Source organism: Peromyscus maniculatus, chromosome 13 (assembly GCF_049852395.1).
Source record: "Peromyscus maniculatus bairdii isolate BWxNUB_F1_BW_parent chromosome 13, HU_Pman_BW_mat_3.1, whole genome shotgun sequence".
Classification (NCBI taxonomy): Eukaryota; Metazoa; Chordata; class Mammalia; order Rodentia; family Cricetidae; genus Peromyscus; species Peromyscus maniculatus.
The window spans coordinates 51,045,787-51,062,028 of NC_134864.1; the positions used below are offsets into that span (position 1 = coordinate 51,045,787).

At 45.2% G+C, this 16,242-nt stretch overlaps 1 protein-coding gene and 1 long non-coding RNA gene across 2 annotated transcripts in view; one reads left to right on the plus strand and one right to left on the minus strand.

Moving 5' to 3' along the window:
- LOC121822078 (uncharacterized) overlaps window positions 1–375 on the minus strand; it is a 62,355-nt gene extending 61,980 nt beyond the window's left edge. The window contains exon 1 of the long non-coding RNA XR_013044120.1: window positions 254–375. This is a non-coding gene — a long non-coding RNA (uncharacterized LOC121822078). The remainder of the gene's footprint in view (window positions 1–253) is intronic.
- Cmklr2 (chemerin chemokine-like receptor 2) overlaps window positions 1–16,242 on the plus strand; it is a 44,223-nt gene that overhangs the window by 19,629 nt on the left and 8,352 nt on the right. The window lies entirely within an intron of this gene.

The following is a 16,242-nucleotide window of genomic DNA, read 5'->3' on the forward strand; positions in this document are numbered from 1 at the left end:
TCACACAAGTCTCACAGTTTCAGGGGATCGGATACCTGCAGAAAGCACTAAACACGAATGTGTATTGCGTTTTTGTACCACATAACTTAAAACAAAACAAAACAAAAACCACATACACATAAATAAGGAAACAAAAAAAACCAAGCGGCAGAGACAGAAGACACTTGAAGGGAATTGAGTAAATAAGAGGACAGTAAAAATAAACAGGAAAATCGCAGTAATAAATAGCTCTTTGTAGCTTCTGGCACCAAACCTGGCGGTCATGTGTATTCTGAGTTCCCGTATGCGAAGAGTTTCGGGCTCAGACCCCTCAAGTGGACGACGCGAGCGGATTGGGAACAGGGACGTTGTTACCCCGGAGAGCCCAATGGTTACCTTTGCGACCGCGTGGTGCGTCCGACGTTAGAGTGCGCTAACTAACTAGCAGAGTGATCAGAAAAAAAGTTTACTTACAGGATTACCGGCTTATCCGGAAGACCACACGGCGCACAGCTTTAAGCCATGGTCAAAGATGCTGTCTGAACGCTAGCGCTTCCAATTTCCGGACCCGGTGGCCATTTTCGGAGGCCAGAAGTACTGAGGGTTTTCCGGCTGGTCAAACCAAATTATTGGACTTCCTTGGTGGTTAGATTCTTAGTATCAGCGCTCCCCCTGCTGTGCGACCCACAGGCTGAATTCCAAGTGTTCATTTTGTAGGCGGCAGGAGAGACAGCAGAGACATGGCCCGAGGGTGCTCACGAAGTCGGCTGCGGCAACGTGTGGCGCCTTTGCGGCCGAGGGTGGTGTAAGCGTTAAGCTCTGATGTTACAAGTCTCTGAGCTAAGGTAATACCATCCAGTCATATCGATCAAGAAACCTCACATAGGAGACATATTGGGGAAACCCTCTGAGAAATGCCACTGAACAGGATACAGAGAAACCCTGTCTCAAAAAAAAAAAAAAACAAAAAAACAAAAAACAAACAAAAAAAAGGGACGCTTGAAACTGAGAAGCTTCAAGACAAAAGACACAGTCAATAAGACCAAAAGACAGCCTACAGAATGGGAAAAGACCTTTACCAACCCCACATCTGACAGAGGGCTGATCTCCAAAATATATAAAGAGCTCAAGAAACTAGACATCAAAATACTGAACAATCTAATTAAAAAATGGGATAAAGAGCTAAACAGAATTCTCAAAAGAAGAATCACAAATGGCTGAAAGACATTTAAAGAAATGTTCAACATCCTTAATCATCAGAGAAATGCAAATCAAAACGACTCTAAGATACCACCTTACACCTGTCAGAATGGCTACGATCAAAAACACCAATGACAGTCAATGTTGGAGAGGATGTGGAGCAAAGGAAACACTCCTCCACTGTTGGTGGGAATGCAAACTTGTACAACCACTGTGGAAATCAGTATGGCGGTTTCTCAGAAAATTGGGAATCGAACTACCTCAAGACCCAGCCATCCCACTCTTGGGCATATACCCAAGGAATGTTGATTCATACCATAAAGATACATGCTCAACTATGTTCATAGCAGCACTATTTGTAATAGCCAGAACCTGGAAACAATCTAGATGCCCATGAACTGAAAAATGGATTAAGAAAATGGAGTACTAGTCAGCAGAGAAAAACAATGACAGCATGAAATTTGCAGGCAAATGGATGGAACTAGAAAAAAATCATCCTGGGTGAGGTAACTCAAACCCAGAAAGACAGTCATGCTATGTACTCACTCATAAGTGGACAAAATAAAGAACAATCAGACTACAACCCACAGAACCATGGAGGCTATATAGCAGGGGGGACCCTAAGACGGCTGTGGCTTCTAATAAGTTTTAGTTTTACTCAATTACTGGGCCAGCTGCAATGAAACATTTCACTATTAGGATAAGAATTTATACTGTATCAAGCTGATAATAGAAAAATAAATAAATAAACAACAGAAAAAAAAGAATGAATAAATTTTTAAAAAGTAATCTTTTAAATCTGTTGTTGAAGAAATCTAGACAAGAAGTTTATAAGGCAGGGTGCAGCTTTAGTAGGTTAAGAAAAGGAGGAGAAAGAGGGCTTGAGAAGGGTAGCATCTAATTCCACATTGGACTGTCTGTCACTGAGCCACTAGCCAGAGGCACTGAGCTGTTTCTTACGGTTTGGGCGCTCCATCTGGAGTTGTCAGATCTTGTCTTTTACTTCTTCCCTGAGGAAGAGACAAAAGGCCGCCTCTCTCTGCTGTTAGTAAATCTAACCCTCGCCCGTCTTTGTCGTACTATGGCGGCCAACCAGTCAGTCTATTAGATCCTGAAGAGTAAGGATACTCTCCGTCATCCACTGGAGATCCCGGATGAACTGAGAGGGAGAATGATGCTAAATAGCCTGGATATAGTCTCGCCACTCCAGTGGCAACGCCCAGGACTGCTAGAGAGAACAGCTCCTTTGCCGTACCATACCTCTATAACCCCTGTGATGGGAATCGGCAAGGGTTCTTCACTAGGTACGGATCCCTTAGTTTTGGAAAAAGGAACACCAGGGAACAAGTCCCAGACCACCCAGTAGGTAGGCAGCAATACACGTAAGTGCTACAGAGAATCAAGGCCTCCTGCATGTTTGGGCACAGGGGCCGGGTAGTTGTACTAAGGGTTAAGGTATTATTGCTGTCTGTGGAATCTAGTGTGCAGGAACAAAGCATGTTCCTGAGGAGTTAAAGAAGTCTGTGATACCGAAGAGAGATGTGGGAAAGATAAGGGAGGGGTGGTAGTGGTATTTGACTTAGAGCAATTAAGAGAGGTGAGAAATCCTAATAAGACAATGGGTGAGGCCACAAATGGTGGTTGTGAGTTTGACCCAGGAGGGACACACAGACAGTCAGTCCTGCCACCTAATGCCCAGTCTCGATTGCTTTCAATGACCCATTCATGTCTTTTTAAAACTAATACCACCTAGGTGACTCTTATATTACAAAGTTTGGCTACTAATATGAGGTATATTCTTGTATGAGTACAAGAGGTACAACTCTAATACCTTATTAAACAAGCATTGTCTGTTTGTTTGTTTTAATCTTATCATAAACCCTGTTTTTAGGATTTTTTTTTTCAACACAGGAATTATACAAAAATAGAGAAAAGAGGTAAAGCCCCAGTGAAGGAGAGATGGATAAGGGAGTGATAGGGAACTGAATTGGCCTTTAACAGCCTGATACAGAGCAATTTCCCTATTCTGTTAGCACAGACTATTGGTTGGGGGGGGGGGGGAATCTTCATATGTAACAGCTACCCTGGACAGATGTAGTTAGGAAGAAATAGAAGAGGAGAGAGCACATTTAGCTATAAAAGATTTTCAGATCATTTGTTTGTATCGTGGCAGGCAGAAGTCGCCACCATTGGAAATCGAGCATGCCAGTTTAGGCCATTGAGCTGTCTGAGGCCAAGCTGTCTGTAGGAACAGAGTGAGGCTTTAACAAAATCTGAGTCGATGGAGGAAGAGAGGAAGGGTCGAAAAACGAACCCCATTGGAGGGAATTTCTCTAAGCTCCAAGTGGGAGCTGAGAGGCAAGAGAACAGCTCAGGAGGGCATAGAAAAGCTGTGAGACTTCCACGATGGAGCCGAGAGGCAGGAAGGACAAGGTCACAGAGGCCCAGAAGGGCCTCAGGAAGCTGCAGGAATTAGCAGGCAGCTCCTTTGGGGAGGCAAGGAAAATCACAGCATGTAGGCCCAGGACGGCACTAGGAGAGATGGACCAGGTAGCTCCAAAGGAAAGGGGGCGAGGAAAGGTCGCAGAACCTGGAGCATGTAAGAAGTTCCAGAAGGCGCTGAGAGGAGCCCTGAGAGAGCAGAGGGGGTAAGGGTCGTGGGAACAAGAACTTCATTCCAGTGCATTCCCAAGTGGACCGGAGAGAAATGCCCCCAAATCATCGGCGTCCCTTTCCATGTGATGGGAGGTGGGGAGCCTCCCGGCACACCCGTGTGGCTTTTGTAGTAAAAGTAAACAAAGCAGGGAGCTCCATAGTGACGCCCACCCAGGAAAGGGGGAGAGAGGAGTGGTTAGAGCAGGCGAAAACAGCTGGAGAAGTGCATGTGTCTTAGTCAGCAGAATTGCCCATGTGGTGAGGCCCTGAAGGGTATGGCGGGGAGCATGCCAACCCGGTGGGTAGTCCAAAGGGTGTAACCAGGAGAGAGGACACTTACTGAGTAGGCAAGGAGAGATGGATGGTTAGTTAAGGTGGAGAGAAGTGGCTGAAGAGGCAGATTCTAAAATCAAATTTAGTGGGTGGCAAAACCCAGCAGAAGCAAGTGATCCATATATATATATATACCTTATGAGGGTCAGATCAGCAGCTTGAGTCAATTTGAAATGTTGAGACATGGGCATGGCTTGAAAGGTAAGTGTAGCATCCTCTACCAATGCTACCTGAAGAGAGAGAACGTTTTAGAAGGGGGTAGTGTTGGAGATGCTTGTAGGTTAGGGAATGAGACAGGCAGTGAAAAGAGAAGACAGTACTGGGTGGCCTGAAGGTTAACTCTTTCTATTTGTGCATGAGAACCTTCAGCTACAGCCAGAGCACATTGTCAAGGTGCCCATCCTTGGAAAGTATGCTCTACTATTTGATAAGTATGCAACGGGTACACAGGAAAGTTCCAGCAGGTGATTCAGGACCCCAAGGGCATATCCCTCCTTTTCTGTAACCTGGAGAGAGAAGGGATAAGCTAAGTCCAGAAGATGTAGAGCCAGGGCCTGGAGGAGGGCCTGTTGAAGCTTATGAAATGGCTTAGTAATGCGTGGAAAAGATTCATGTGAGGGGCCAAGGGCCATCTCATATGGGGGCGGGTGAGACGCGAGAAGGAAGGAATCCAAGAGTGTAAGAAGCTGGCCATCCCTAGGAAGGATAGGATTTCATCCTTGCTGGTGGGGACTTTGAGTGACTGAATGAAGTGTTTTCTATCTAGGGTAATGGCCTTGTGAGTTGGAATGATAGCTAATCCCAGATAAGTAACCTGAGGAGTGGACAGCTGGAACTTAGAGAGTGAGACCTTATATCCCTAGTTGGACAAAACGTTTAATAAGGTGAAGGTGTCAGCCTGGCTAATATGCAGGGGTGGACTGCAAAGAAAAGACTGGCTATGTGTTGTATAAGCTTGGATTTAGGAAGAGACAGAACAAGTCAGAGGCCAGAGCCTGGGTGATATATTTGGTGGGGTTTCATGAGGCTGGTCAAGCTGTTACCTTACCCTGACAATAGGGGAACAAGAAGATGAGGGTCCCTAAAACTCCATCAGGACTAAATAGGTGGCCCCAGTGTCCAGAAGGACAGAGATACTTCATCCTGATACTGTGATGTCTACCTGGGGCTCCCAGTGAGAGATGGCAGTGGTCGGGCCAAGGGAGCCTGGGTAGTTGCTATGGCCAGCGAAGAGGCCTTCGCTAGCATCAGGTATTTTTGTCTTCGGGCTTTTTGATCTCTCCTCCCATGGAACACCTTAAAAGGCCATTGCTAAGCTTCTGCCTGTGGACTCAGGGGTCCTCTCTCTGGATGTTGAAGTTTAACCTTAATATCAGAGGAACGCTGGGAGAAGAAGTAGGTCATGAAGAGTTGTTTTCCATCTGGGGGCTTGGGATCCAGATTGGTATATTTGACAAGGTCCTTTGTGAGACAGTCTAGGAATTGAATTGGGTTTTCATGTTTGTCTTGGATGACCTCTTAGATTTTTTCATAATTTGCTGCTGTAAGGGTGGCCTTGTGAAGACCAGCCAGGAGGCAAGTTGCAAACTGATCCCTAGCAAGGATGCCCCCTGGGGTACTGTAATTGGATTCACGGTCCTGATTGGGGACCGCCTCATCCCGACTTGGTGGGCAGCCCGTCGCTGAGAAGTGAGAAAGAGAAACCAGGGAGGCTGGCTGGAGAGGAAGAGAAGGGACTATGGGTTGAGGCCAATGTTAGTGAGATTGAAAATCATGAAAGAATCATCTGGTTTGGGCCTCAGAGCTAGGAGGAGTTGCTTTTCCTTGGTTGGCTTACGTCATATGGTCACTTTTATCAAGATGGGAGTGAGGTCACATGGCAAAGTCCATCCTTTCCAACTCTAGCCAAGATGGCTGTCGGTCACATGGCTGCCTCCCTTCTAGTAGGGGACAGCAGCTGAGGTGGCAGCAAGCTGCATGTCTCCAGTAAGATTACCTATGTGTAGATTTTAACTATCAACCCCCTTGCTACAAATTTGACAGGAGTTTAATCATACCCAATATGTTTACAAATCTTGGGGTACAGAAAGTTTACACAATAGAAATAAGATTTATACCACGGCAAAAGTTTTAGAGAGTTAAACCAAAACCGAAGGAGTATGAGATGAGTACAGTAGTCCCTGCTGGGAGTGGTCTGTCCCTTTATTTTGTTTTGCTCTCCTCTCTCTGTCACACAGCAGGTGGCTGGCCTGATATGGGGCAGAGATTTTGGAAGAAACATTTAAACAAGCATGCTTGGGTCTAGAGAAGGAGGAGCCATACCCTAACTCCAGAGCTAGGTTTTAACTCAAGTGGGACAGCATAAAACAACAGTCGGATGCCACTCATCCCTAAAAGACACCTGAGTCCCCGTAAAACTGACTCCAGTAAGCTGAGAACAAAGAAGGCTGAGAGATAGGAAAGTTTTGAGACCTGGCTACAGACAAAGGATGCTGCAGGAGAGAGCTGAGAGATGCACCAGCCAGTGAAGAGTGTGTGCAGGATGTGTGTGTGTGTGTGTGTGTGTACACAGTGTGTGCAGGGTGTGTGTGTGCACAGTGTGTGCAGGGTGTGTGTGTGCACAGGGTGTGCAGGGTGTGTGTGTGCAGGGTGTATGCACAGTGCAACTGGCCTACTTCTGTGTTTTCTCCCCCTCCTGCTAAGTCTCACTCCTGGCTCTGATTTTGCAGCAAACATACAGATCTATCTATAGTAACTTAAGAGACAGAATATTTACACTGTGGTGTGTGGGAGAGACCAGAAAAAACAAACAGAGCTTGGAGCGGAGAAAAAAGAAACAGGGAGTAGGGAATCCCTTTCCATTTTTCCGATCACTCACAATATTTGTAAAGGTCCCAAATAATATTAGGATCTAAGATGCCATTAGGTTGCCCTTTAGATTGATTTTCTAAGGGGTTTTGAAACCAAATTTCATTGCAAAAGCGAATAAATTGGGGGCCTTCCAGGTTGGGTGTCCGGTGGAGAGGCTGGAGGTTTTTCTAAGAGGTGTAATGAGAGGAGGGTATGAAAGACACAGTGCCACGGATGAGAGAAAAGCAAAATGTCAATGCAGCATGCAGTGAGTGTCCTCAGGATTCAGGGAGGAACAAATAAGGACCAGGCCATTCAGTGGGTCACCACAACACTCAAAGGGCTTAGCTTGGCTAAACCAGAAGAAAGACTCAAGGCTTTCGTAGAGAGGCGAGAACAAAAAAGACAAGGAAAAAAAAAAAAAAAAAAAAACAACGAGCTCTGGGAGGAGGGTCTCATCCACAGGAAAGAGCTGGAGAATGGAGTCACAAAAGCCACGCGGGCCTAGAGGAGCTGCAGGATTACAGGTAGCTCTGAAGGGAAGGCTTTTCCCAGCAAAAGTGTTACAGCTCCGCTCTGGGAAAAGTTTCCCTAATGCAAGTGTATCAACTCTGCTACCGCAGAGCGGGGTTTCCCCAGGGAAAGGAAAGAAAGTTACAGTTCTGCTCTCCTCTGCTGCAGTGTGGGCAGCTCTGACGGGAAGACCGGACAAGCAGGCAGGAACAGGCGCAATAGCCTGGTTGGGCCTAAGGAAACTGCAGGATCGCAGCTCCAAGTGTGGGGAGATGGGGTCACAGGTGAAGAGGGTCAGCCATATCTTTAAAGACCCTAGCTGGGGGTACCTCCACCTCCAAGGGTACCAGAGAGGTGCTGGACACTCAAGGGTCACTTCCCGGGCCTCTGGGAAATGTTTACACTGACCAAAGGACAAACATTGCTAATGGCTACTACTGAGCCATCTGTGAGCCAGAAGGTGAGTGTGTTGCAGGTGGACTGGGCGTGAGGGATGGGGCCCCAGGGCAGCTTAGGCCCAGAGGGGGAAAGCAGGCACTAGGAGAGCCTACCCTAGGTTTTGCACCAAAGGGAAGCATTACAGCTCGAAGGTGTCCTGGCCAAGGAATACCGCAAAGTCACACCGCACAACAAACCTCCCGCGAGATTTATTGGGAGGGGGAAAAAAAAAAAACTGCCTCTGCTCAGGTGAAAAACAACAAAGCAATGAATGAACAGGATACAGGGCTTTTATAGAGTTTCTTGGGGAGGGGGATGGAATTTTTCAGGGTAAAGCTTCCCAAGATGGAGACTGGTGGGATTTCAAGTCCAGAGATGGGGCTTTTTACTCTGGGGGGGGGGGAGGGGGGAGGCAGGGTCCAGCAGTTAGGTCAGTTAGAGTATATTCTGTGGGTGGAGCCCAGAAGTTGGAGGTCCTTGGGGGAGGGATCTGGAGGGGCTTAGATATGGCCGAGAAGGGAGCAGGGTGGGATTCTGCCAGGCTGAGTGCCTTCAGACCTCAGTGGTTTTTCTAAGTGGGCCAGGTTGGGGTCCTAACACCCACATGAGCAGATGCCAGACATGAGAGACGGGGAAGTCCTCGTGCCGCGCTCATCTCTGAGATCCTGGCCGGCAAATTAAAGCATCCTCCTCCAGGACTGTGTGCCAGCTCGAGGAGCATTCTACCAACTGAGTTCTATCACTGGCCCTCCCTTCTCGGATAAAAAAAAAAAAAAAAGAGAGAGAAAGAAAATGTATATGGGCTGTACGCCTAAGTGCGTGCTCATCTTCTGCAAACCGTACCATGAAGAACTGGCTGTAAGCGGAGATTCTGTTTCTTCCAAAGTTCCACAGCTGTTTTGGGCACTGTCATGTTTATAACACTCTCTCACAGATGTTACATTTTATGAAACGTGACTCATTCGGGTGGTACTGCATATCTTCAACTGGGAAGAAATCCCAGCGGGCGAAACGGTTACACAAGTCAGCTTCACTCACAACCTGAAATATTTGAACAAAATATTTTTTGGAGGAAAAAAAAAGGCGACTTGATTTTTCTATGCTTCAACAAAGCAGAAAGACCAATGGTTTCCTATTCTTTTTTTTTTTTTTTAACTTGTTACTTTTTAGCGTGTACACCCATTGATTGTGTGACATGATACTTGTGTGGAGCTCGGAGGACAACTTGCTGTGGTCACTTGCCTTCTTCTACCGTTGAGGTTTCAGGGATCTGTCTTCTTGGCATGACCCTTTACGTACTGAGCCATCTTGCTGGCCTGATTTCAGATTTTTTGTTATAGTTGAGATAAGGATTTGAGGGTATTTTTATTTAGCAAGATCTTGTTTGACCCGCATGAATCTGTTGTTTTGTATCTTGGGTCTATCCTTAGTTATACTTCTGCAATTAAAAAAATTTTTTTTGCAGAACAGTGGTTACTCATGCCTCTAATCCCAGCACTCTGGGAGGCAGAGGCAGAGGGCAAATCGCTGAGTTCAAGACCAGCCTGGTCTACAGAGTGAGTTCCAGGACAGCCAGGGAAGGCTACCAAGAGCAATCCTGTCTCAAAAAATAAAAACAAAAAACAAAAAATTTAGTTGGAGACATTTTTTCAGAGTTTTTTTTTTTTTACATGTTCATTATCAGTGATTCAATATGAAAGCAAAGTTAAACAAATAAAGAAAGGAAAACAGAAAAGCCAAGTACTAATGTTTTCTAGCAAATAAGAATTTACTCCTGACAAAATGACTAAGTAGAACTCAATTTTAGGAGATAATGACGCCATCAGCATAATTTCATTAAAATAAAAAGCAAATACTAATTAGGCACACTTAAAAGTATGCACATCATTTTACCATTAGTGGGTAAAACTTTTCAAACTCCAGAAACTTTCCCTGTTTAAAAAGACAAGTCCAAAAACTTCATAATAACATTAAGCTACAAAATTTGGTTCAGAAAAACAGGGAATTGTTATTCAAATTTTGGCATTAAGAGTGTTTTAATCTGTTAAAAAATGCAGTGAGTGTATTGAGACAGGTGGGGGGAGAAGAAGTTGACAACTGATGGGTTCAGCATGTTGAGAATACTGTTATGCAAAGGAAAAAGAAAAAAACCGTCAAGAGAAAGAATGTACTGTAAATCAGAGCCTTCCTGGATCTGGATGTGGTGTTCTAATCCTAGCACTAGGGAGGCTTAACTGGGGAAAGAGTTGGAGGCCAGTCTGGGCTGTACCGATTTGTCCCCTCTGCAAGCAAACAACCATACAAGATTCTTCCTGCAGGATAGACAGACCTGCAGCTCTTACGTTATTTATCACACAAAATAGGTCTTTTTGAAGATTCCTTGTTTATGGAAACTTCTGTAAAATAGAATTACTAACGCCTCCGTGATTCATCTTTTACTAAAACAGTATCAGAAGAGCCAATGTCCTGTTCTCAAAGCTCATCCATCATTTTGCTTCTCAGCTAGCTCGGGAAGAAGGCCCACGAGCAGAGTCATAAACGTTTAGAATTAAAGTGCTAGAGAAATAACGCGGTTGGCAGCCTGAGGTTGGAGCCTCAGTGATTTGGATGCCAGTTTTGGCCATGGCAACTTACCAGCTCTGTGTCTCTTGGAAATGGTTTAATATTTTTAGTCTTGACTTTCCTACTCTGTAAACAGAGGGAAAAGGCTCAGAATCGATATTTCTTATCACAAATCCAAGCCTTGAAAAAAGAAATAGTCAGAGTCCCTCTAGTGCGTATATTAGTGCCTTGTAGAACGGGCCAGTTCAGTAGCATGGAGCTGTCTTAACTTTTGGAGAGTGCCGCCAATGTAGTGCCTTCTTTTTGGTTTGTTGGTTAGTAGGCTCTTAACAGTTTCAACTGTGAACAGACTTCTTGCCCCTAAAAACCCAAATTATTTCTAGTTTTCTGATTTAAAAAAAAATTGTATTGTTTATTGATTCATGCAGGCAGGTAGGTGTGTGTGTGTGTGTGTGTGTGTGTGTGTGTGTGTGTGTGTGTGCACTCATGCTGTAGCTTACTTACAGAAGTTAGTTCTCCTACCATGTGGGTCCTGGGGATTGAACTCGGGTTGTCAGGTATGATGGCAAAGGCCTTTTACTTACTGAGCTATCTCTCACCATCCTCCAAGATTCTTTAAAACCCTTTTGAAGTCCGTCAGTGGTGACACAGGCCTTTAATCCCAGCACTTGGGAGGCAGAGGCAGGTGGATCTCTGTGAGTTCGAGGCCAGCCTGGTCTACAGAGTGAGTTCTAGGACAGCCAGGGCTACACAGAGAAACTCTGTCTCAAAGACAAACAGCAAGGCAACAATCAAAGATAATAATAAAATAAAAACTTTTGAAAAAATATTTGTGTGAGTATGAGAGAAAAAGAGAGACAGAGCTAGTGCATGTGTTTGGGGGAACTATTCATGCATGCATGAGTGTAGAGGTCCCAGGGCAACTTGGAAGGGTCAGTATTTTCCTTCTTCCGCGTGGGTACCAGGGATCAAATTCAGATTGCCAGGATGGGCAGCAAGCACCTTTACCCAGCTATACTAAGAATTTTGTTCTAATTTCAAGACCAGAATAATTTAAAAGAAACATCTGTTTCCTCCTCTTCAGGCTTTGGAAAATCACCAACAAATTCCTTGGTCTTCCCTCCTGCTTCAGCCATTCCAATAGCATCATTGTTTTAGCACACTCTCAGTCCTTCCTTTTGCCCTGCCTGTTTCCCAAAGTCTGGAGATTCCAACTAAGTTCCTCTTACTACAGATTGGCCATGACAGGAATGCCCCTGCTGGGTATGGTGCCAAACGTTGGAAAGCTAAGACAAGAGGATTGTGGGGAGTTTTAGATCAGTCTGGGCTACATAATGATTACTGAGACTATATAGCACTGTGGTTCTCAACCTTCCTATCCTGTGACCCTTTAATACAGTTCTTTATGTTGTGGTGTGTTGTTTGAATCTTAGATGGTCTTTTAATAAACAAAAACAAACAAACAAACAAAAAAACAGAGCCAGATATCAGGGCGAAAGCCGAAAGATCAGAGTAGCCGAGCAGCCATCTAGTCCTTACCTCTACGAAATTCTCAGTCTAAAGAGAGTGAGTTCCTGTTTCTTCATGCCTTATATACCTTTCTTTGCCCAGACACCACTTCCTGGAATTAAAGGTGTGTGTGTGCTTCCCAGCACTGGGATTAAAGGTGTGTGCCACCACTGCCTGGAGGTTTCCAGTGTGGCCTTGAACTCAGAGAGACCCAGAATCTCTGCCTGTGAGTAATAGGATTAAGGGTGTGGACCACCACTGCCTGGTATTTCCAATGTGGCCTTGAACTCACAGAGATCCAGAATCTCTGCCTGTCAGTAATAGAATTAAGGGTGTGGGCCACCACTGTTATTTATTAAGTGGGCGCTGTTTACCATGCCATAGAAGGCACACCACAAAATCCACTATAAGAGTTTATTAAGGGAAGGGAATAGAAGAGGTGTGTATAGGCTTATGGAATGACCGTGCAGGAAGAGAGGAGAGGAAATAGGTGGAACCTACTTTTATAGGTTCCCCCACACACACACACACACGTATGGGCTTACATGGTTACACCATGCATGTGCATAGATAATGTGATCACAAAGTGCACAGATTATTTAGGACGGAAGACCCTGGGATGACTGAGCCTGGCTACTGGACAGCGCATGCATGGTCATGTAGCTGGGGGAGTGGCTAGGAATTCTAACAAGCACTGCCTGACCTCTATGTCTGATCTAGTGACTGGCTCTGTCCTCTGATCCTCAGGCAAGTTTATTAGGGTGCACAGCATATCACCACAGTGGTGATCCCCAACTAGAAAATTATTTTTTGTTGCTACTTGGTAGTTGTAATTTTGCTACTGTTATGAATCGTAATGTAAATATCTGCTGTGCGGGAGATCTGATGTGCAACCCCCGTGAAAGGGTCCTTCAACCCCCTCCCCCCAAGGGGGGGTCACAACCCACAGTTTTGTTTTGTTTTTTCCACAGCTGAGGACCAAATCCAGTGCAAGTGCTCTACCACTGAACTAAATTCCTACCCCCAAGCCCTGTCTTTAAAAAAGGAATCCCAGGGGGCTAGCTTTCCTTTCATTACCACAGAATATTAAATATTTATTAAAAACGTTGAATGACGGTGCATCTCCACACCACCACAGGATGATTATGAACGACAGACAGGTTTCTTCAGCTGGTGCTTTATCCTGTACGCCCTACTATTTAGTAGGAGGGAAAAAAAAGCAAATCTGTCCAGATGTAATCTTGTGTGAATAAGAGGAAGAGTCCAAATTGCTGCCCTTTCTCTTCCCCCGGCGGCGGCGTTTGCTGCTGTGTGGAGCAGAATTGCCATTGCTACGGAAACAGGCTTTCTTTGCACACAGGCTTCATCAAGTTCTCTTAAACCACCCTGCATGATGAACGGTATTGTTCTGTTAAGTGACTTCAGTCTCAATCCATCCCGCAGATTCTCTCACTATTGTTCCTTCTCCTGGAAGAGAACAGCCTCCCTCATCTTCCCTTAAGACAGGAAATGTCTTGATGTCAATTAAAATACGAATATAGGGGCTGCCAATTCCGTTTCCACCCGAAATCTGGCATTTCCCCTGGACTGCTATAGATATCACTGACAGTGTGTGACTGATGATCAAAACATGCCAAGTAATGGTGAAATAAAAAGCGGGTCTATGGTAGCACACACAGACACACTCCCATTGTGTGCCCCCCGGCTTCCTGGGAGAAGACTGTCTTGATCTCTGCAGATCTGAAGTCACGGTTTAAGACTCTAAAGCAAGACAAATTAGTTCTGTTTAGCATGCTTTTTTTAAGTTTTATTTTTCTTTTTTCCTCCTCCTCCACCACCACCTTCTTTGGGTTGGGACCAAACCCAGGGCCTTGTACATTCCATTCATACACATAAAACAAATAAATCTAAAAAAAAAATTTTTTTTAAAGGAAGAAGATACTATCTAGTGGTCTATTTTCTTACCATTCTTTGTGAAATTTGAGGCTAACATTTTGAGGCTAGACACAGAAATCTCCAACTCAAATGTAAGAAGGGTAACACCTGTGAACTCCATACCAAGTCAATATTGTCTTTTTTCTTTCTTTTTTAATTTTTTTTTTTTTTTTTTTTTTTTTAGACAGGGCTTCTCTGTGTAGCCCTGGCTATCCTGGAACTCACTATGTAGACCAGGCTGGCCTCAAACCTGGAGATCCACGTGCCTCTGCCTCCCTACTGCTGGGATTAAAGGCGTGTGTCAGCACTGCTTGGCCCAAGTCAATGTTTTCAAACCATGAAACCAGAAAAAAATGCTGCGAGTTCAAGACCCACCTGGACCTCAGAGCAAGTTCCAGGCCAGCCACGGCTTGTGTCTCTGCCTTCTTCCTGCCCCATGAAGAAAGTAAAATGCAGAGAAAAATATGGAACATGTAAAACATTTTTAGATCAAATAAATTCCCACTGTAGCTGGGTGCGGTGGTACATCTTTGATTCCAGCACTGAGAAGGCAGAGGCAGGTGGATGGATTTCTTTGAGGAAGAGGCTAGCCTGGTCTACATAAGGTGTTCTAAGCCAGGCACAGCTATGTAGTGAGACCCTGTCTAAAAAAAAAACAATCACCAACAAAAGAAACCCCCATACTTCATACCTTTCTCTATCTCCTACTGCTTTGTTCTAATCATGTAAGGACCAGTGTTTGCAATTACCGAGCATGCTTTGAGTCAGGCGCTGAGCTAACCACCTGCTGAGGATTTCATCACATGATCAACACAACTTTCATCGGAGGCCGTGTTACTTTATTTCTGTGTTTGCACATACACACGTGTGGGGAGGGTGACTGTTGCCCATAAAGGCCAGCAGGGGCATGTTGGGGTCCCTTAGAGGTGGAGTTGTAGGCATTTGAGAACAACGGCGTGGTGTGGGTGCTGGAACTGGAACACGGGTCCTCTGGTTACTGCAGTAAGTGCTTTTAACCCACCCAGCCGTCTCTAGCTCCAGCACAGCGACTTTATGCTTCAGGATAAGAAGGGTAAGAAAACAGGCTTCAAAGGAGCAGGCGGTTGTCCAGCGTCTCACACGGGCAGGAAGAAGTGGAACTGGGGTTCGAAAGTGAGTCGTCAGTCCCGGGGCCGATTCTATGGCCTGGTGTTTAACGTACACCTGTGTGCCGATTATTTTAACGCTTGCAAAGAAGCTAAGCCTGAGAAACCCTCGCAAACCCAACCCTGCACAAGGCCGTAAGACCGTGCCAGGGAGGGGGACTAATTTCTGGGTGGGGCCATGAAACAACTGGTCCATAAGTAGGTGGTGACATTCCTGAATATGCGCTGCCCTTCTTCGCTCTCCCAAGCTGTCCAAGTAAGGCATGCATGGGAGACAGGCAGCGTGATCAGTTTGCAAGTCCTTTTATGAGCAGAACTTGATCTGGGCGCAAGGGGCCAGAGAGCCTTTCCTTGCCACTTGATTTAGTTTGGTTTTTTTTTTTGGTTTGTTTGTTTGTTCGTTTGTTGTTTTATTTTAAAGGTAAAAGACAACCTTTGTCTTTCTTTCTTTCTTTTTCTTCTCTCCCAACCTCACAGCCTTGAAAGCTGAATAACACATTTAAGTGTCTCAGATTAGCTGGCACTTGTGTCCAAGATAGATTTTTCAGGGCCAGCTCAGTATGGATGTGATGGTGAAGGGTACACTCAGCTCAGCAAAGCTTTCTCATTCTACTCACCGAATTAACAAGCGCGTCTCCCTCATCTCCATTCTAGCCCTCGCTGGGTCCCCCTCCACTCTCAGATTTCAAGTGTGGGAACTGGCTCCCTATTTTCATTCAAATATTTTTTTTTCCCTAACTCATCTCCCAAACTGCTACCAGATGATTTTGACAAAAACAAAGATTTGGTATGCCACTCTCCGCTAAAAACATTTTCATCTGCCTATCCCAACTGGCAGTGGAATAAAAATCCAAACCAGTGAGCGTAGACCCGCAAAGACCTTCCTCAGAACACTCCCTTGTGTTTTGTGTTTCCAGCCAGACCAAAACAAGTCCGCTCCTTGTGAGGCATCAAAGAAGATTTTCATTTATCTTATGTGCACAGCATTAAGCACTAAATAACATGGTGACCTCAAAGAAAGCAAGACACTTCTCTACTAAAGGAAAGGAATAGGTGGGAAGGTACAATCTGGTCATTTCTGGTCTGCTACCTACTGACTAACAGGTTGCCAATATAATACCCA